We start from the raw sequence: 22,552 nt of genomic DNA, 5'->3' as shown, positions 1-22,552 counted from the left end.
AGATATGCATCGTTGGAGAATGCCCGAGGGCTGCGGTGGTAGAGCTCCTTTTCATCACCCAGTAAAACGAGCGACTTGGCACGCCGCGCCAGTCGCCGGGCTTCAGCCTTGTCGAGGGGTAGCTCTCCTCGGAGGAGATATTCCAGGTACGGGGTCTGCCAGTTCGGGTTTGGCGTGACCCCATTCCGCTCCCCCTCGATGCGCAGGGCTTCTCCCTCGGCGGCCGAGGATACCTCGGGCTGGGCCGAGGTCTCCTCGGGCTCGGGCGTGTCGTCGGTCTTGATGGAGGGTTGATGTATGTCCCTGGAGAAGACGTCCGGGGGAACCATCGTCTGCCCTGAGGCTATTTTCGCCAGCTCATCTGCAGTCTCGTTGTACTGTCGAGCGATATGGTTGAGCTCCAGCCTGTAGAACTTGTCTTCCAGGCGCCGAACTTCGTCGCAGCAGGCCTCCATCTTCCGGTCGCGACAGTGGGAGTTCTTCATGACTTGGTCAATGACGAGCTACGAGTCGCCCCAAGCGTCGAGGTGCCGAACCCCTAGCTCGATGGCGATGCGCAACCCGTTAACCAGAGCCTCGTACTCGGCCATGTTGTTTGACGCCGGAAAATGGAGGCGCATCACGTAGCGCACATGTTTCCCGAGGGGTGAGATGAAGAGCAGGCCAACACCTGCTCCTGTTTTCATCAGCGACCCATCGAAGTACATGGTCCAAAGTTCAGGCTAGATTGGAGCTGTCGGCAATTGGGTGTCGACCCATTCCGCTAGGAAATCCGCCAAAACTTGGGATTTTATGGACTTCCGAGGGGCGAATGAGAGTGTTTCGCCCATGAGCTCCACTGCCCACTTTGCTATCCTACCCGAGGCCTCTCGGCACTGGATGATCTCCCCCAGGGGGAAGGATGACACCACAGTCACCGGATGAGACTCGAAGTAGTGTCACAACTTTCGCCATGTCAGAATTACCGCGTACAGTAGTTTCTGAATTTCCGGGTAGCGGATCTTGGTCTCGGATAGTACCTCACTGATGAAGTAGACCGGCCTCTGGACGAGCAGTGCATGCCCTTCTTCTCGTCTCCCGACTACGATCGCGGTGCTGACCACCTGAGTGGTTGCGACTACGTAGATCAAGAGGGCTTCTCCCGCAGCGGGGGGCACCAAGATGGGCGCATTGGTAAGGAGTGCCTTAAGGTTTCCGAGGGCTTCTTCGGCCTCGGGGGTCCAAGTGAAGCGCTCGGCCTTCCTTAAGAGGCGGTACAAGGGCAGCTCTCTCTCGCCAAGGCACGAGATGAAGCGGCTCAGAGCCGCAAGGCATCCCATGACCCTCTGTACTCCTTTCAAATCTTTGATCGGTCCCATGCTGGTGATGGCCGCGATTTTCTCTGGGTTGGCCTCGATGCCCCGCTCGGAGACGATGAACCCCAGGAGCATGCCTCGGGGGACTCCGAAGACACACTTCTCGGGATTGAGTTTCACGCCTTTCGCTCTTAGACACTTGAATGTCGTTTCAAGGTCAGAGAGGAGGTCGAAGGCTTTCCTCGTCTTGACAACGATGTCATCGACGTAAGCCTCGACCGTTCGGCCGATGTGCTCTCCGAACACGTGGTTCATGCACCTTTGGTAGGTTGCACTGCATTCCTCAAGCCAAATGGCATAGTAGTATAACAGTACATGCCAAAAGGTGTGATGAAAGAAGTCGCGAGCTGGTCGGACTCTTTCATCTTGATTTGGTGATAACCTGAATAGGCGTCGAGGAATGACAGGGTTTCGCACCCAGCAGTGGAGTCCACAATTTGATCGATGCGAGGCAGAGGGTAGGGAACCTTCGGACATGCTTTGTTTAGACCAGTGTAGTCTACGCACATCCTCCATTTCCCACCTTTCTTTTTCACAAGCACAGGGTGAGCTAACCATTCAGGATGGAATACCTCTTTGATGAACCCTGCAACCATCAGCTTGTGGACCTCCTCGCCAATGGCCCTGCGCTTTTCTTCGTCAAAACGGCGCAGGTGTTGCTTCACGGGTCAGGCTCCAGCTCGGATATCCAGCGAGTGCTCGGCGACATCCCTCGGTATGCCCGGCATGTCCGAGGGACTCCACGCAAAAATTTCGGCATTTGCACGGAGAAAGTCAACGAGCACTGCTTCCTATTTGGGGTCGAGCTCGGAGCCGATCCTGACTTGCTTGCAGGCGTCGTTGCTAGGGTCGAGGGCGACGGTCTTAACTGCCTCAGCCGATTCGAAGTTGCCAACGTGGCGCTTCGCATCTGGCGCCTCCTTGGAGAGGCATTCTAGGTCGGCGATGAGGGCCTCGGCGTACTCCACGCATTCCATGTCGCGTTCGTACGCGTGGCGGTACGTGGATCCGACGGTGATGACCCCGTTGGGGCCTGGCATCTTGAGCTTGAGGTATGTGTAGTTCGGGACGGCCATGAACTTGGCGTAGCACGACCTTCCCAACACCGCATGGTAGGTCCCTCAGAACCCGACCACCTCGAACGTGAGGGTTTCCTTTCGGAAGTTGGAGGGAGTTCCGAAGTAGACGGGCAAATCGAGTTGTCCAAGGGGCAGGACGCGCTTTCTGGGGACGATCCCATGAAAGGGCGCCGCACCAGCCCGGATCGTGGACAGATCGATCCCCAAGAGCCCGAGGGTCTCGGCATAGATGATGTTGAGGCTACTGCCTCCGTCCATGAGGACCTTGGTGAGCCTGGCGTTGCCAATGACGGGGTCGACGACGAGCGGGTACCTTCCTAGGCTCGGCAAGCAGTCGGGGTGGTCGTCTTGGTCGAAGGTGATGGGCTTGTCGGACCAGTCTAGGTAGACTGGCGCCGCCACCTTCACCGAGCAGACCTCCCGGCGCTCCTGCTTGCGGTGCCGAGCCGAGGCGTTCGCCACTTGCCCACCGTAGATCATGAAGCAGCCGTGGACCTCGGGGAACTCCTCTGCCTTGTCGCCCTGCTTCTTGTTGTTGTCTTGGCCTTTGCCGTCTCCCGCCGGGGACCCGGCTTTATGGAAGTAGCGCTGAAGCATGATGCATTCCTCAAGGGTGTGCTTGACGGGACCCTGGTGATAGGGGCACGACTCCTTGAGCATCTTGTGGAACAGGTTGGCCCCTCCGACCCTGGTGATAGGGTGCCGACGAAAATAGTTGCTTATTTTCGTCTAACATATTTTCGGCGGTTATTTTCGTCGGTATGCCGACGAAAATATTCTATTTTCGTCGGTTTAAGCTTTTTTCGTAGGTTTTTGGCCCATGAAAATTTAGGCGTTTCCTGTAGTGTAGCCATTCGGTATCACTTTTTGAGGGATCACCAACAACGGGGGGATATCGAGATTGCTTATATTAACACCAAAGAACAATTAGCCGATATCTTTACCAAGCCACTAGATGAGAAAACATTTACCAAACTTAGGCATGAGCTAAATATTATTGATTCTAGGAATTTTGATTGATATTTTGCACACATAACTCATTTATATACCTTTAATCATATATCTTTCATGTGCTATGACTAATGTGTTTTCAAGTGAATATTATGCTAAGTCATATATTGAAAGGGAAATGGAGTCCTCGGCGAAGACAAAAGGCTTCCACTCCACTCCATCGAATTATTCATCCTTCGCTGTCGCTCCACAACGCTCTCCAATTTGGTATAATCATCACTCCTATATTATTTACCAAAGGGGGAGAAAGTTTGAAAAGGGGCCTTATATTTCACTCACAAGTATCCGTTTTTGGCGATTTATGCCAAAGGGGAGAAAGTATTAGCCCAAAGCAAAAGGACCGCACCACCACCAATTTCAAAAAAATGTAGTTTTTCAAATTTGTGTTAAGAGAAGATTTTTCAATTGTTATCTTATTTTTGATATAATTTCAAATTGGTATACCCTCTTAGAAATTAATATCTAAAACCCTCTTGAACACTAAGAGGAGGATTTCATTAAGGGGAGTTTTGTTTAGTCAAATGAAAAGCATTTGAAATAGGGGGAGAAAATTTCATATCTTGAAAATGGTTCTCAAAATCTTATTCATATACCTTTGACTATTTGCAAAAGACTTTGAAAAAAATTTCCAAAACATTGCAAAACAAAACAAGTGGTGCAAGCGTGGTCCAAAATTTTAAATAAGAAGAAAGTCATCCATGCATATCTAGTAGAAATAATTATTGGTTTCATTCCAAGCAACCTTTGCACTTATCTCATGCAAACTAGTTCAATTCTGTACTTTTATATTTGCTTTGGTTTGTGTTGGCATCAATCGCCAAAAAGGGAGAGATTGAAAGGGAAATAGGCTCACACCTTTTCCTAATTGATTTTGGTGGTTGAATTGCCCAACACAAATAATTGGACTAACTAGTTTGCTCTAGATTATAAGTTTTACAGGCGCCAAAGGTTTACAACAAACCAATAAAAAGACCAAGAAAGAGTTCAAACAAAGAGAGCAAAAGACAACCCAAAGGCAGCCATGGTCTGGCGCACTGGACAGTCCGGTGCACCGCCGGACAGTGTCCGGTGCACCAGGGAACCCAACTCCAAACTTGCCACCTTCGGGAATTCTGGGAGCCACTCCGCTATAATTCACCGAACTGTCCGGTGTGCCAGCGGAGTAACGGCTATACAGCGCCAACGGTCGTCTGCAGAGGAACGGTAAAACGCTACAGTACGCGACTGCGCGCGCAGAGTTCAGAGCAGGCGCAGAAGGCGCACCGGACAGTGAATAGTGACTGTCCGGTGCACCACCAAACTGTCCGGTGGCCCAGTTGTCAGAAGCTCCAACGGTCGGAACCCAACGGCCTGGTGACATGGCTGGCGCACCGGACAGTGTCCGGTGGCGCACCGGACTGTCCGGTGCACCATTCGACAGAAGCCTCCACCAACGGTCAACTTGGTGGTTGGGGCTATAAATACCCCCAACCACCACACTTCAATGCATCCAAGTTTTTAGCCTTCAAACCTCATACAAGAGCTCTAGACTTCATTCAAAGACACAAACAAGAGATCAAATCCTCTCCCAAGTCCAAAGATCATTCCAATCAACTAATGACTAGTGAGAGAGACAATTGTGTTCATTTGAGTTCTTGCGCTTGGATTGCTTTTCTTCTTCCTTCTTTCTTGTTTCCAACTCAATTGTAATCAAGGCAAGAGACACCAATTGTGTGGTGGTCCTTGTGGGGACTTAGTGTCCCGATTGATTGAGAAGAGAAGCTCACTCGGTCTAGGTGACCGTTTGAGAGAGGGAAAGGGTTGAAAGAGACCCGGTCTTTGTGACCACCTCAACGGGGAGTAGGTTTGCAAGAACCGAACCTCGGTAAAACAAATCACCGTGTCATCTGCCTTATTTGCTTGTGATTTGTTTTCGCCCTCTCTTTTGGACTCGTTTATATTTCTAACGCTAACCCCGACTTGTAGTGTGCTTAAACTTTATAAATTTCAGATTTGCCTATTCACCCCCCTCTAGGCGACTTTCACTAATGTTTGTTGCTCTCAAGCAAGCCAACCTTCCGTTGAGCTAGAAATTTCAGGAACCAGCAATAAAGAACTTAAGGAAGAGGCTGAAAGGCTAAGAAGGAGCTTAGTTCATTTGAATGGAAAGTGTCGTGCTCAACCTTCTCAAGATAACCATGAAAACGTGGTGAAGAAGCTTGATAAGAGAATAAATATAACATGTGCAAACCCCCTTCAAATGAATGCTAAGTTTCCCAAGAAAGGAATGAGAAAACATCAGGAGAAGAAAGCCAAAGCTCATGACAAGTGCTCCAGCCATGCCTCCACATGCTCTACACAAGGTAACAAACAAGCCACTCTTCCAAATGAGAGAAGATGCACTAGAAAGTGTTATCAATGTCATGAGAAGGGACATGAGATTAAGTCTTGTCCCTACATAAAAGATAGTGGTTTAACTTTAGAAAGAAAGAGGCTCACTAACCATGTAGCAAACAAGAAGCAAGACAAGGAGTCTTTAAAAATTAAAAATCAGATTTGCTACACTTGTCGAAGAAAGGGACACATATGCAAGGATTGTCCCATGAGTAAGTATCCTAAGCCTACCATGTCATTTCATTCATATTCGCTTAGGAGACCCAAAAATGACACTTGTGCTAGAAAGGTAATTAGTTCACCTAAAACTAGCACAAAGGCCATTTTGGGTGCCTAAGTCCTTATTGGAAAACCTTGATGAACCCATCCAAAAATGGGTACCAAAATATGTTTGAAAGAATTTATAGGTACCTAGAGATGAAATGAAGATTTGGGGGTGCTTGAGCGGGTTAATTTAATTTTTATCTCAAGCTATGAGTCTTACATTGACTATTCTTTTAAGATTGACCCAAATATGAGTTGAGTTGTTATGTCACTAACTTCATATTCATCTCTAGCAAGATCTTGTGTTGCAGGGAATAAGGATTAACCTTTGTGGGAATCAAGCAAAAGGCCTACAACTAAGGGATATCCAAAGGATGGTAACAATTAAATCTTAAGTGAACATTGCTTTTAATTAGTGTATTCCTTTGTGTCTTTTGTAGCCACATAGGAAAAATGAAGCACTTGAGAATGAACTTAAAATATTTTACCTTGCCTTGGAAAAGATCAAATTCTATGGTCTAGGTGACAATCTACAAGCTTTAAATTGGTTGTATGTATCTTGTGGCATATTTCAAATTAATTATCTCATTATTGCCATGACCTAGACATAAAGAGGATTATCCCATGTTCTTAAATGAATAGGGTGCTAAGAAAGAAATTCAAATTCTTAAAGCACTTATCAAAAAGGGAAATTCTCTATATCACTAGAGTTGTGAGACTAATGTGTCTATCTAAGTGTTTATGTAGTCTTACAACATGAGAATGTGTTTCTCAAATGGAGTGTGCCATTCAACACAAAAAGAAGATCAATCCAATACTATGTGATGTATTCCTTCTTATTTAAATTGGTTTTGAGTTTCTACATTAATCACTCACCATGCTATTAATTAAACTTGCCATGTAAACTTAATTAAATAATCATGATATTTTCACTTTTTTTCAATCGGTGTTATGCATGATGCTTGTAAGGGTAATTCAGTTCATATCATGAGGTTTCCTTATTTTAGTAACCTTCTTGTCATTCATATACTAGAGGTTGGTAAATAGGAAACCATTGCTTGTGTTTCTAATGCAATCTCTTTTAAGATATTCCATGAAAATTCATAAGTATAGATTGTGCTCATTCAAATGTTGAACTCACAAGCATTAAAGGTTACTCTTCACCTAAAGGAAGATTAGGAATGCTCAAGGCAAAGGTATGGAACTAGTTGTTTCATTTGATATGCGATCAATAGTAGTTCCTTTCAAGTGACATTCTTTCAATTCGTAATAATCTACTCCGTGGAAAGAAATGCTAATATGAAGGTTAAATTTCTTTTGCCTTAAATTTGTAAATTGGTGCATATTGTTAATTCACTCCTCCATGTGCATTAACTTAAAATGAATTTAATTTATGCCTCATAAATGATAATTTGTTTGTCATTCATTAAATACTTCCTTTTACTACTAATACCTCTTTTCAAAGTGTTTTTGACTAGTTTTAAAAGGAAAAGGGATAACAAGCTAAAGAAGAAAGTCTCCACAAATGATGAAAAGAAGAATACTAAGATGACACTACCACATATAGTAAAATCTTTCAATTGGTATATATAACAAATGGTATGTTCTATCTGGTGGTAAGTATTCTTAGGAGTAAGTTAATTCATTGCAAAGTTGTCATCCTTATCCAAGATATGTAATGTACTCCTCATAAGACTCTTAATTGAATTGAAAGTGCATTTGACAAGACATTGAAATATTTGGTGCACATATCTTGGGGGAGCACATTATATATCTTGTATCTTAGAGAATAAGTTTCTCTTGAGTAAGCTATACTAACACAATCCATAATGGTAGAATTGTATCTCATTCCTATGGATTGTAATATCCTTTTTCTAAATAGCTACTCTTGATGCAGTTTAAAATTCTCTTATCATTAAATCTAAAAGTGCATGTAAATCTTTTTTTCCAGGTGATATTCATCATATGCGTATGCAGCATACTAACATGTATACGTTTTTAAACTGAAAAAGATGTACTTCAATTGATATCTTAGAAATCTACTTCAATTTGTATCCATATGTTTCACACTGGATTGGGTCACTAAGTTGTAAATTCCATGCATAACTTGTCTTCATTGGTTAAGATATGATATGAATGCTTGTGCGACTAACCTTGATAAGCTAGGTGCACTCAAGGTCAAGTTAGGTACATTATCAAGAATACGTTCACCAATGGTGGTGTATCAACAAAAGTTAACGCCGATAATAAGCCCTTAAGAAACAACCATGGACGAAGGGCACTTGGTTGCAGCCCATCCAAGCTCATAACATGATCAACATGGGTTGCTTAAAGAGCAAGATAAAATAAATGTAACAAAAGGAGAAACAACTCCTATTCTTATCTCTAGCTCTTATCTGTGAGATTACATGTTGACTTAGAACCACTACTACAAAACATGTTATATGAGACGGTTAATTTTCAGTTCTTAAGACGCTTATGAAGTGTCCAAATTTGATGGTATCGTAAAAGATGTCCCACATTTAAGATGGTTATAAACCGTATTAAAAGATATTATATAAGACAATTTTTAATTTATAACCGTCTGAAAAAGGTATTTGTTTAAGTCATTTTGTCCGATAAACCGTCTTAAATTATGTATTTGTTTAAGACACTTCTTTTAAAGAACCGCAGAGAATACAAACATTATAAGTCATAAAGTATTTATCAAACTGTCTCGAATATCCTACAATAATAGACGATTACAATAGGAAAACCATCTTATTTAGGTGACTAATACTGGACGTTTTAGAAACCGTCTTATTTAAGAGACTGATATTAGACATTTTGGTGACCGTCTTATTAAGATTTAAACGAAATGACTTATACGACAATACATTCTTCAATTTATAATCATTTTTTCAGATATCACATTATAATAATTTGAAAGAGAAATATACATAAACATATATTGAACAACATTATAATTAATATAATATAAATAAGTACATTTTAATGTCTCATAAATAAGCATTGTCAAACAACTCATACATAAGTGTACTCTAAATCTAAACTAAAATACAATTGTTCGCACTAATGTTGGATCCCTCTTTACTTTGAAAACCCATTTGAGTCCTATAGCCTTAGTGATCCCTTGGCAGATCAGCAATCTCCCAGGTCTGATTTTCTTGAATTAACTTCAGTTCAACCTCCATAGCTCTTTTCCAGCAGTCCTGTGAAAGAGCCTGTTCCACACATGCAGGTTCATCAGCTGCCAGCATGCACACTCCACTATACTCAAAGTGATGCACTTGTTCAGTTGCATCAAACAAACCAGTCAATGTTCTGAACCTGTATGGTTCTGACCCTGAGCTCTCTGATTGTTGAACAGATGGAGTTCCCATCCCTTGATTTTGCATCATACTTGATATTGGAATAATTATATGACGATGTCTTGACTTGCAATAATCATGTTCAAATCTGACCCCAACGTGTCACTCATACTGAAAAGTAATGTTGGATGGAATTCATGGAAGCATCCATTTTTAAGTAGCGGTCCCTTTCCAGTATTCTGAAACAGGGGCTAAAGTTACCCCTCTTCTTGCAACCAAAGTAAATGTTGTAACCAAATATCCAGAAGCCAATTACTTCCAGTATCGACTAACTTGAAAGTTATAGAATGTTTCCTCTCGTATAAGCTTAGTAATCAGGTGAGCGGTTAATAGTTATTTATTTCTAAAAAAATGTGTAAAATATAGAACAAAGACATGGCACGATTGGACAGAGATTGTGATTAGATTGAGGACAATGCATAGTTAAGTTGCTGACAACTAAAATACTACAAAATATATTCCAAGGACAAAAAGAAAAGAAAAAACCAGGTACCAAAGACACGATTCTGGCAAGGACATATGTACAATTCTTAGTTCAAATTGAGAGATAAAGATTTTGCATTGTGGCATTGTAAACTGTGCAGAATATAATTTTTATCTTGGCCTAGGAGTAAATACTTTCAAAAGCATAACTGCATAACTATATATAGTGTTTTTGGAATTCAAGTACAAAAATAGCTATCAATGTGTTCTATTTATAGCTGCATCAGGCTGCAGAAGTACCTTGCAGAAGAAAAAGAAACGCTAGAAAAGAAATCCAAAAGCAAATCCATAGAAATAAAAGTATCTGCAGCATAAGAGTATTCCACACAACGAACTGGACCATCATGCCGCCCCAAAACATCTTCCTTGGACGAGCTTAATACCAACCTGAAATAGATAATTTGGGCCAATTACTTGTTCTTGTAATCACATTACAAGTGAAGGCAAACCTAAGCATATTTGCATACAAACTAATTATGGAAAGAGTAACATTCAATAATCAGATCTTCAAAGTCCAACGCAAATGGATCCCAGACGATGCAAATGTAAGTTTATTTTCAAGCTACCAATTATGGAACTAGTAGCATTCAATGAAAACAACTAGGCATAATGCTTGTCATCTTACATGAAGAACTCAATTCGCATCTTAAAAAAACATAAGACCAAACACTTGCATTTAGTTTCCCGAACAGTTAGAAATTTTTAGAAGGACATGACCAGATATTTCCCAACTTAAATACTCCTATCAGTAATATAAACACCAAACAAACAGCAATTCTAGAACAGAATCCTGTCAGCATAAAACTGACAGGTTTCTCTTTGACTATAAAATGTTTGGTTAGTCATTGCAATGAACAATTCTGGATCAAAAGAATTTTCTCATAGAGTGCCACAAGTCTCCAGCTTTTCCTTTATATGAACAAAAAGATACATAAAAATTTACTGCACCGCAACCCACAAAAAAGAGTGGATCTATTTTCAAAATCAATGTATGCACCCGAAAAGACATTTCGGCAACAGCAAATAATACTATTATTCTCTAACTACATGTGACACAGCAGACCTATAACATCAGTTCCACCAAACGGATAACAGAAGTGTTGATCTCAAAGCACACAGCCACATGCAATTTTGCAGGCGCAGTGCTTGTGCTGGACATCACCAACCCGATCCCAAAATTCGACGCAGCACACAGTGTGGGATAAGGCAGGGATGGAAGAGACAAAGATAACAACACTTTTAAAAACCCGCTCACCTCCGAATGGTGTGGTCGGCTCCGGCGCTAAAGCCTGAGGAGTCGTCGTGGAAGCAGCAGTCGAGGATGGCCCCAGGGTGCATGAACTCCCTCTTGAGCACGTTGGCGTCAGCGTCGTAAAGCCTCACCGTCTGCGAAGCCCAAACCAAATCAAACCAGGTCAGATCAGTGGGGTCAGACAGCTAGGGTTTTACGAGCGGGGGAATGGCGGGAGCGGGAGAGGAGGCGGCTGACCACCACTTACCTTGTCCCATGAGACCACGGACGGAATGCGGGGGGAATGGGGGGAGCGGGGGAGGGGAACGCCGGTGAGACCATGGACGGAGGGACGTGTGGGACGATGCGGCAGTACGAGATGTGAGAGAGAAGCTCGTGAGAGAGGAGAGGAAAGGAAGATGTGAGAGAGAAGCGCGTGAGACAAGTGGTTAAGATAAAAAAATATAACTTCCTAGAGTAAAGCCGTAGGAAGTTACTTAACTTCTTAGAGGTTGTACATGTACTCTAGGAAGTTAATTAACTTTCTAGAGTAGGTCGTAGAAAGTTAGCGGCTCGTTTGACTGGTCAAAAGCTGAAACCTAACTTCCTAGAGGAGGTCGTAGGAAGTTAGGATGGGCAGCTAACTTCCTAAAGGCTGTCGTAGGAAGTTAGCGGCTCGTTTGACCGCACCCGCGGGTCAGCAACTGAAAGCTAACTTCCTAGAGGAGGTTGTAGGAAGTTAGCTGGAGAATCTTACTTTCTAGAGTAGACTGTAGAAAGTTAGCAGGAGAAGTTTACTTCCTAGAGTAGGTCGTAGAAAGTTAGCTGGAGAAGCTAACTTTCTAGAGCAGGCCGTAGGAAGTTAGCGGCTCGTTTGACCACACACACGAGTCAGCATGTGAAAGCTAACTTTGTACGGCTTTTGTAAAATACCGTAGGAAGTTATGGTTATTTCTTAGAGCTACCAGTTGCCTCTCGGAAGTTATTTATTTCCTACGGTTTGTTATAAAAGCTGTAGGAAGTTAAAAAACCGTAGGAAGTGTATGTTTTTGGTGTAGTGAAAAGCATAGCCTGGGAGTTTGGGGCACCGCGCTGAGGGCACTGAAGACGACGAATCTTGCCTCTCAGCCTCGGGGATGGGCGTCGGACGTAGGAGATGGCATTAACCACCGCTATATTAATAAAACGTATTGTATATATGTGCAATACGGATATAAAGGGAAATATCCGTGGCATTAACCATCGCTTATCAGATTGCTTATACCGTACAAAGAGACGATATTATAACTATAAATATATTGTTAATGAGAAAATAAAAAATAATCATATTTCAAATGTATAATTTTATTTGAAGAAGGTTCTTATTTAAGCAAGATTTTTTACTTATATGATATATAGAAACTGTACGAACATACAGTCAGCTAATTAGTTCATTTTAAATTCTAAAAAATGTTTAGTTCAATCTAATTTAAAGGAATTTAATCTATCCTTTTAGGTTTCAAAAATGATGATTCATTCGCCATCCACATATAAGGATCATCATTTGTGAAACCCTCCCTCGTATTTTAATGCCCTTTTTCTAAGTGTTTCAACAAGGTCCTTCCAAGTGCTTTCAAGATTGTACACCCTGTCCAATCTCTGGACCGACGGTACTTACTCCTGGCAGCTCGCTAGGATCATATATTGTCCCCACAGACCAACACAAGTCTTTTGTGCACACTTTGTCCTCACTCATGCGCACCCGAGAAAACTTCTCGGTCGGTCACCCATCCCAAATTACTCTGAGCCAAGCACTCTTAACTTGGAGGTTCTTTTGAGATAAGCTTCCAAAAAAGAAGATGCACCTTGTTGGTATACTCTATTAATTCAATTAAGCCTTGGGCCAGGACATCACCATCCTAGGGGCCAGGATATCACAATCCACCCCCTTAGAAGACAGACGTCCTCGTCGGTCAACCCTGTAACGCCCTGAATTTGGGGGTAGAATTTTTTCTTCTTTTCTCTCACCAAATTCGGGCGTTACTCTCTCTTCTCTTTCCCCGTTTGCTCCTTCTTCCCAATTTCAAACCAGTATAGCGGCAGGTGTCCGTGTCATGTATAAACCAAAACCTAAGTGTCATGGGTGTTGCATCATGCCGAAGCACATTTCTTTGTCTGAGGTTGAGTGTTCGTCTCGTTCCGTTCCGGATTTTGATTCGCGTTTTAAGTCCGTTTAGTGGTCCGCGCGCGTCGTGGGTTTTCAATCCGCGAAGTGGCTCGGCCCAGCCCAACTTAGCCCAGCCTAGCTCAGCCAGCCCGGCCCACCCCGGCCTGCGCGCCCCTGGCGCCCAACCCCCCCTGCGCCCCCCATCCTCTATCTCTCCCTCATTTGGATCTCCCGCGCAACAACTTCCCTCTCCCTCTTCCACCTCTCTCTCCCTGTGGTGCCCTAGGGTTTGGAGACGGCGATCACCAGATTTTGGACCCCGAGGTGAGCTCCCCTCCCCTTCTCTTCTCTCTCTCCCTCTCCCTCCTCTTCTTCCCCACGCGCGCGCCCTCCCTCTCCCCTGCCCGCGCCCGACCCCATCCCCGCCCCTGCCCGGCGTGGCGGCGCCCCTGCCCGCCCCTCCCCGCGGCGACGCTCGGCCTCCCCGCTCGGCCCGCCCACTCGGCCCCTCCCCGGCGGCGCTCGGCCTCCCCGCTCGGCCCTCCCCGCTCGGCCCCTCCGCGGCGGCGCTCGGCGCCCGCCCCCGGCTCCCCCGCCCGGCCTCCCTCCCGTGGCCTCCCCCTCCCCTTCCCCGACCCCGGCGGCCTCGCCCGCCCCTCCCCGGCCCGCGGCGGCGCTCCCCCGCCCCTCCCCGGCCCCCGGCGGCCTCTCCCTCCCCTTCCCCGACCCCGGCGACCTCGCCCGCCCCCCGCCTGTCCCCCGGCCCCGCGGCGGCGATCCCGCCCGCCCCTGCTCGCCGGTTCGCGTCCCCGGCGCGGCCTTCGGCCCCGACGCGGCCCCCGGCGCGGCCCCGGCCGACTCGGCCGCTCCTTGCCGGCTCAACCGCCCCTGGACCGGTTCAACCGCCCTTCCCCCCGTTCGGCCGCCCGTTCCCGTCCCGGCCTCGCCCGACCGTATCTTCGCTCGCCCGCGCTCGCGGTGATTATTCGTTAATTAGCGTGTTGTGTCGCGCGCTTCGCCACGCGACGGATTTGTCTAAATTCAGATTCTATCTTGTGTTGCGTCGTGCGCTTCGTCGCGCGACGATCCATTTTTTCGCTTCAGGTTGTTTAAGGTGTAACGCCGCGTATGTATTCACGCGACGTTCCACTTTGGACTCAGTTTAGTCGACGTGTGCCGTCGTGCTAGGTTGAGCAGCACAGTCAACCTAGCCGCCGTGCTAAACACGGAGCTGGACCATGCATTAGACGAGCTGAGTAGGGCTCGTGCTGAGATCGCCCTGCTGCGGGCTGAGCGCGCGGAACGTCGTCACCTGGACGGTGGTTCCCCCGCTCCCGTCGGGACTCAGCACCCGTACCGCTCACCTCAGCGTGGACACCAGTCTTATGGCAATCCCGACTGCAAGACCAAGATAAATCTAGAACCATAGATCGTTAGAGTTGGATCTTGTAATTAATACGAAATATATACATAGAAGCTTCAGTCTTAGCGTTAGTCTCGCTCTTAGTTAAGTCTTAGTTAGACAGGGTAGTTTGCTATATCCTGTGCATTCATGTTTGTCATGATGAACTATGTTTGGTTTGGATCTTTGTAATGATTGTCACCAGAGTGTGGGTATCCCCTGCATTTTGGTTTACCTATTATGTTAATAAAGTTAGTTATATAGTGGGGAAACCTTTTATTCCACTTTCCTCTTTATCTGAGAAGCTGTGTGGTCTGTGTTGGAGATCAGTGAAGATGCTCATCTGTTCAGTGCTGTTGAAGAATTCTATCCTCTTTTCTTATGCTGCAAGATTTGCCAGATCAGTTCTGATGTGTGGTTGCATTCTGCAGATGTCAGAGAACAGGCGCAGAGGAGGAAGGCGTGCTCAGCAGGAGCGAGCCGCTCCGCAGGATGAGGTGCCCCAGCAGCAGCACCTGCCGCCCCCGCCCCCGATGTCCATCGAGCAGATGTTTCTGATGCAGACTCAGGCGGTTCAAGCCATCGGTCAGACTTTGGCCGCCATTCAGCAGCAGCAGCAACAACAACAGCAGACCCCACCTCAGCCTCAGATGCCCCAGATGCCTAGAGACAAGCGTGCTGAATTCATGAGAGGTCATCCACCAACGTTCGCTCATTCTTCTGACCCCATGGATGCTGAAGATTGGTTGTGCACTGTGGAGCGGGAGTTGCACACCGCTCAGTGCGATGACAGGGAGAAAGTCTTGTATGGTCCCCGTCTGTTGAGAGGAGCAGCCCAGTCATGGTGGGAGTCTTATCTCGCCACCCATGCCCACCCTGACGCCATCACTTGGGAAGAGTTCAGAGGTAGCTTTCGTCAGTACCATGTTCCTGCAGGTCTGATGACAGTGAAGAAAGAGGAGTTCCTGGCTCTCAAGCAAGGGTCATCGTCTGTCAGTGAATACCGAGACAGATTTCTGCAATTGTCTCGCTATGCTCCTGAAGATGTCAACACTGACGCCAAGCGACAATACCGTTTCCTGAGAGGTTTGGTTGACCCTCTGCAGTACCAACTGATGAATCACACTTTCCCGACATTCCAGCACCTGATTGACAGAGCAATCATGACAGAGAGGAAGCGTAAGGAGATGGAAGATCGTAAGCGCAAGATCAGTGGACCCCAGCCTGGAAGCAGCAATCGTCCTCGTTTCTCAGGCAATCAACCTCAGCAGTTCAGGCAAAACCAGCGTCCACCTCAGCATCAGCAGTTCCAAAGGCAGTATCCTCAGCATCAGTACCAGAACCGTCAGAACAATCAGTCAGGAGGTCAGTTTCTGAGGCAGAATCAGCAGGCACCTCGTCTTCCTGCCCCAGCAAACCAACAGAACAGTCAGGCAGCACCAGCTCAGGTTGGAAACAGAGCATGTTTCCACTGTGGAGAGCAAGGCCACTGGGTGATGCAATGTCCGAAGAAGGCAGCCCAGCAGCAGTCAGGCCCCAATGCCCCAGCAAAGCAGAATGTGCCTCAGCCTAGAGCAGGCAATCGCCCTCAGCCGCGTTATAATCATGGAAGGCTGAACCACTTGGAGGCTGAAGCAGTTCAGGAGACCCCCGGCATGATAGTAGGTATGTTCCCAGTCGACTCCCATATTGCAGAAGTGTTATTTGATACTGGAGCAACGCATTCTTTCATTACTGCATCGTGGGTAGAAGCACATAATCTTCCAATTACTACCATGTCAAACCCCATTCAAATTGACTCAGCCGGTGGTAGAATTCGAGCTGATAGCATTTGTTTGAATGTAAGTGTGGAAATAAGGGGGATAGCGTTTCCCGCCAACCTTATAGTAATGGGTACTCAGGGAATAGATGTCATCCTAGGGATGAATTGGCTAGATAAGTATCAGGCAGTTATCAGCTGTGATAAGAGGACAATCAAGTTGGTGTCCCCACTAGGAGAGGAAGTGGTGACCAAGTTAGTCCCGCCTGAGCCAAAGAAAGGAAGTTGTTATCAGATAGCTATTGATAGCAGTAAAGCAGACCCAATCGAGAGGATCAAGGTTGTGTCCGAGTTCCCGGATGTGTTTCCAAAGGACTTACCGGGTATGCCACCAGAGCGGAAAGTTGAGTTTGCCATAGAGCTTCTTCCTGGAACCGCCCCTATCTTTAAGAGAGCTTACAGAATATCTGGACCAGAGTTGGTTGAGCTTAAGAAGCAAATTGATGAGCTGTCAGAGAAAGGTTACATTCGGCCAAGCACCTCGCCTTGGGTCGCCCCTGTCCTATTTGTGGAGAAGAAAGATGGCACCAAGAGGATGTGCATTGATTATCGAGCTTTGAATGAAGTCACGATCAAGAACAAGTATCCCTTGCCCAGAATAGAAGATCTGTTCGACCAGTTGAGAGGAGCCAGTGTGTTCTCCAAGATTGATCTGAGGTCAGGTTATCATCAGCTCAGGATCCGACCTTCGGACATTCCGAAGACGGCATTCATTTCCAAGTATGGTTTGTATGAGTTCACAGTGATGTCTTTTGGTTTGACCAATGCGCCAGCATTCTTCATGAACTTGATGAACAGTGTATTCATGGATTACCTTGATAAGTTTGTGGTAGTATTCATTGATGACATTCTGGTTTATTCTCAAAGCGAAGAAGAGCATGCATATCATTTGAAGATGGTATTGCAGAGATTGCGAGAGCACTAGTTGTATGCAAAGTTGAGCAAGTGTGAGTTCTGGATCAGTGAAGTCCTGTTCTTGGGTCATATAATCAACAAAGAAGGATTGACTGTGGATCCGAAGAAAGTGGCAGACATTCTGAACTGGAAAGCGCCAACAGATGCTCGAGGAATCAAGAGTTTCATTGGAATGGCCGGACATTATCGGCGATTCATTGAAGGGTTTTCGAAGATTGCGAAACCAGTGACAGCGTTGCTAGGCAACAAAGTTGAGTTCAAGTGGACCCAAAAATGCCAAGAGGCCTTTGAAGCGCTGAAAGAGAAGTTGACTACAGCGCCTGTCCTAGTCTTGCCTGATGTGCACAAGCCCTTCTCGGTGTATTGTGATGCTTGTTACACAGGTTTGGGATGCGTGTTGATGCAAGAGGGAAGAGTTGTGGCTTACTCGTCCCGACAGTTGAAGGTTCATGAGAAGAACTACCCCATCCATGACCTAGAGTTGGCAGCAGTGGTTCATGCACTGAAGTCATGGAGGCACTATCTGTATGGACAGAAATGTGATGTTTACACAGATCACAAGAGTCTGAAGTACATATTCACTCAGTCAGAGTTGAACATGAGGCAACGAAGATGGTTAGAGTTGATCAAAGACTACGAGTTGGAGATTCATTATCATCCAGGCAAAGCAAACGTAGTGGCAGATGCTTTGAGCAGAAAGAGTCAAGTCAATCTGATGGTTGCTCGTCCGATGCCTTATGAGTTGGCCAAGGAGTTTGACAGGTTGAGTCTCGGATTTCTGAACAATTCGCGAGGAGTCACGGTCGAGTTGGAACCTACCTTGGAGCGCGAAATCAAAGAAGCACAGAAGAATGATGAGAAGATCAATGAGATCCGGCGACTGATTCTAGATGGCAGAGGCAAAGATTTTCGAGAAGATGCAGAAAGCGTGATATGGTTCAAAGACCGCTTGTGTGTTCCCAATGTCCAGTCCATTCGGGAGTTGATCCTTAAGGAAGCTCATGAGACAGCCTATTCGATTCACCCTGGCAGTGAGAAGATGTATCAGGATCTGAAGAAGAAATTCTGGTGGTACGGAATGAAGAGGGAAATCGCAGAGCATGTGGCTATGTGCGATAGTTGTCGAAGAATTAAGGCAGAGCACCAGAGACCTGCTGGATTGTTGCAACCGTTGCAGATCCCTCAGTGGAAATGGGATGAAATTGGTATGGATTTCATAGTCGGATTGCCTCGCACTCGAGCCGGCTACGATTCCATTTGGGTAGTAGTGGACCGCTTGACCAAGTCAGCCCACTTCATACCTGTCAAGACCAACTATAGCAGTGCCGTATTGTCAGAATTGTATATGTCTCGGATCGTTTGTCTTCATGGTGTGCCAAAGAAGATAGTGTCAGACAGAGGAACGCAGTTCACCTCTCATTTCTGGCAGCAGTTGCATGAAGCCTTGGGCACGCATCTGAATTTTAGTTCAGCTTATCATCCGCAGACGGATGGTCAGACCGAAAGGACCAATCAAATTCTTGAAGACATGTTGAGAGCCTGTGCGTTGCAAGATCAGTCCGGATGGGATAAGAGATTGCCTTATGCAGAGTTTTCCTATAACAACAGTTACCAGGCCAGTTTGAAGATGTCACCATTTCAGGCGCTCTATGGAAGGAGTTGCAGAACTCCGTTGCAATGGGATCAGCCTGGAGAGAAGCAAGTGTTTGGGCCAGACATTTTGCTTGAAGCCGAAGAGAACATCAAGATGGTTCGAGAGAATCTGAAGATAGCACAATCGAGGCAGCGAAGCTATGCAGACATAAGAAGAAGGGAGCTGAGTTTTGAAGTCGGAGACTTTGTCTATCTGAAAGTGTCACCGATCAGAGGAGTCAGAAGATTCGGAGTGAAAGGCAAGCTAGCACCCCGCTACATTGGTCCATATCAGATTCTTGCAAGACGTGGAGAAGTGGCCTATCAGCTCAGTTTGCCCGAGAATTTGTCTGCTGTGCATGATGTCTTTCATGTGTCTCAGTTGAAGAAGTGCTTGCGTGTGCCAGAAGAGCAGTTGCCCGTGGAAGGTCTTGAAGTCCAGGAGGACTTGACCTACGTTGAGAAGCCAGTGCAAATCCTTGAGGTTGCAGACAGAGTCACCCGAAGGAAGACCATCAGAATGTGCAAAGTCAAATGGAATCATCACTCTGAGGAAGAAGCAACCTGGGAGCGTGAAGATGATCTGATGGCTAAATACCCTGAGCTCTTTGCTAGCCAACCCTGAATCTCGAGGGCGAGATTCTTTTAAGGGGGATAGGTTTGTAACGCCCTGAATTTGGGGGTAGAATTTTTTCTTCTTTTCTCTCACCAAATTCGGGTGTTACTCTCTCTTCTCTTTCCCCGTTTGCTCCTTCTTCCCAATTTCAAACCAGTATAGCGGCAGGTGTCCGTGTCATGTATAAACCAAAACCTAAGTGTCATGGGTGTTGCATCATGCCGAAGCACATTTCTTTGTCTGAGGTTGAGTGTTCGTCTCGTTCCGTTCCGGATTTTGATTCGCGTTTTAAGTCCGTTTAGTGGTCCGCGCGCGTCGTGGGTTTTCAATCCGCGAAGTGGCTCGGCCCAGCCCAACTTAGCCCAGCCTAGCTCAGCCGGCCCGGCCCGCCCCGGCCTGCGCGCCCCTGGCGCCCAACCCCCCCCCCCCCTGCGCCCCCATCCTCTCTCTCTCCCTCATTTGGATCTCCCGCGCAACAACTTCCCTCTCCCTCTTCCACCTCTCTCTCCCCGTGGTGCCCTAGGGTTTGGAGACGGCGATCACCGGATTTTGGACCCCGAGGTGAGCTCCCCTCCCCTCCCCTTCTCTTCTCTCTCTCCCTCTCCCTCCTCTTCTTCCCCACGCGCGCGCCCTCCCTCTCCCCTGCCTGCGCCCGACCCCATCCCCGCCCCTGCCCGGCGTGGCGGCGCCCCTGCCCGCCCCTCCCCGCGGCGGCGCTCGGCCTCCCCGCTCGGCCCCTCCCCGGCGGCGCTCGGCCTCCCCGCTCGGCCCTCCCCGCTCGGCCCCTCCGCGGCGGCGCTCGGCGCCCGCCCCCGGCTCGCCCGCTCGGCGCCCGTCCCCGGCTCCCCCGCCCGGCCTCCCTCCCGTGGCCTCCCCCTCCCCTTCCCCGACCCTGGCGGCCTCGCCCGCCCCTCCCCGGCCCGCGGCGGCGCTCCCCCGCCCCTCCCCGGCCCACGGCGGCGCTCCCCCGCCCCTCCCCGGCCCCCGGCGGCCTCCCCCTCCCCTTCCCCGACCCCGGCGACCTCGCCCGCCCCCCGCCCGTCCCCCGGCCCCGCGGCGGCGATCCCGCCCGCCCCTGCTCGCCGGTTCGCGTCCCCGGCGCGGCCTTCGGCCCCGGCCGACTCGGCCGCTCCTGGCCGGCTCAACCGCCCCTGGACCGGTTCAACCGCCCTTCCCCCCGTTCGGCCGCCCGTTCCCGTCCCGGCCTCACCCGACCGTATCTTCGCTCGCCCGCGCTCGCGGTGATTATTCGTTAATTAGCGTGTTGCGTCGCGCGCTTCGCCGCGCGACGGATTTGTCTAAATTCAGATTCTATCTTGTGTTGCGTCGTGCGCTTCGTCGCGCGACGATCCATTTTTTCGCTTCAGGTTGTTTAAGGTGTAACGCCGCGTATGTATTCACGCGACGTTCCACTTTGGACTCAGTTTAGTCGACGTGTGCCGTCGTGCGCTTCGTCGCGCGATGCTTAGCGTCTCCTCGTAACTAAGGCGAAGTGTCTCGTTGCGTGCTCGGTCGCACGACGAGTCGTTAACTTCTTAATTTGTTTTAGAGAGCTTTGTCGCGCGTCTCGCCACGCGACCATCTTTTTGTTTATCTCCACCTGCTTATAATAATTAGACATGAAACATGACTTTACTTTACGCTAAACATAGTGTCTACATTAAATTTCCTTCCATTAAACGAGTGGTTAATTTATAATCATGTAACGTGATCGTTTCTCGACTGTCTTTTCCTCTTTCTCTCTTAACCGTACTCGCGAGCCCGCGTAGAACGTCTGTTTACTTATTGCATTCTATTGTATGGTGTACTGTTCTTTTGTATTAAATATGTGGATGTATGTATGTTTGCGCTCGCATAGAGAACGATCCGGTTGAAGAGCCCGAGGAACTCGCATGAGAAGCCCCTGAGCAGCAGTCGGTTGGTGGAGGCAAGTGTCCCTTGACCTATCTCTGTCCTATTCATTCTTTAATTCACCTCCCGCTTTACACATTTATGCCTAAGGATTGACTAGCTTTTGTGATCCATGTCCTTGATTACCTACTTGGGTTGGATTATTATTGTTTAGCTTTATGCTATTGCTCAAACTCTAATCAATGAACATGATGAGATTATCTATGATACGCTGTTTTCCCTTCTCTTATTATGATGTTGTACTTGTGGCCTCAAGGGGGCTCGAGCGTTTTCTCGAGTGCCTCTCCGTAAGGACCTGTTCTATGGATGACCGCCCGGGAAAACAGTGCAACCATGAGGGTGGAATGGGATGCCCTTAGCTGAATAATTAGAGGATCCGGGATGTAGTTCACTTAGCCGTCGTGCCGTCAATGGGGCTCGGTGTATGCGGCTCGCTCTGCCAAGGTTGATTTGTCCCTTGGGGAGGAGTGCGGTACATTTAGGAAACCTAACGGGTGGCTACAGCCCCGGGGAATCTTTGTAAAGGCTACGTAGTGATGCCCTGCTGGGTCACCTTGGTAGTGATCAATGGAGAGTCATGATCTCCGGGCAGAATGGGAATCACGGCTTGTGGGTAAAGTGCACAACCTCTGCAGAGTGTTTGAAAACTGATATATCAGCCGTGCTCACGGTTATGAGCGGCCAAGGGAGCTCCAGTGATTAGTGGTACTTGATCAGAGATACTTTGGTACAGGTGGTTATGAGATTGATGGTTTTGGTTATGACTATGGTGCTGGTAAGTGGTATTCTTTCTGTTTGGAAAGGGTACATCGGGTTAATAACTTGGGTAATGCTAAAACTTGGCTTTCTACCAGTAAGTAATAATCTGACCAACTAAAAGCAACTGCTTGACTTATCCCCACATAAAGCTAGTCCACTACAGCCAAACAGGATACTTGCTGAGT

The 22,552-nt window shown here is 47.4% G+C and overlaps 1 pseudogene across 1 annotated transcript; it reads right to left on the bottom strand.

Annotated features, from left to right (window-relative positions):
* Window positions 1-10,074: 10,074 nt before the first annotated feature.
* LOC100381899 (mitotic checkpoint protein BUB3.1 pseudogene) lies at window positions 10,075-11,559 on the bottom strand (annotated as a pseudogene). The gene is made up of 3 exons (NR_169025.1): window positions 11,436-11,559; window positions 11,192-11,322; window positions 10,075-10,323 (listed from the first exon to the last, which is right to left on the bottom strand). The product of NR_169025.1 is annotated as a mitotic checkpoint protein BUB3.1 pseudogene (transcript).
* Between the last annotated feature and the right edge of the window lie 10,993 nt (window positions 11,560-22,552).

This window comes from Zea mays, chromosome 1 (assembly GCF_902167145.1).
Source record: "Zea mays cultivar B73 chromosome 1, Zm-B73-REFERENCE-NAM-5.0, whole genome shotgun sequence".
Classification (NCBI taxonomy): domain Eukaryota; kingdom Viridiplantae; phylum Streptophyta; class Magnoliopsida; order Poales; family Poaceae; genus Zea; species Zea mays.
Note: the sequence above shows the minus strand (reverse complement) of the source record. Positions and strands in the feature narration are given on the sequence as shown.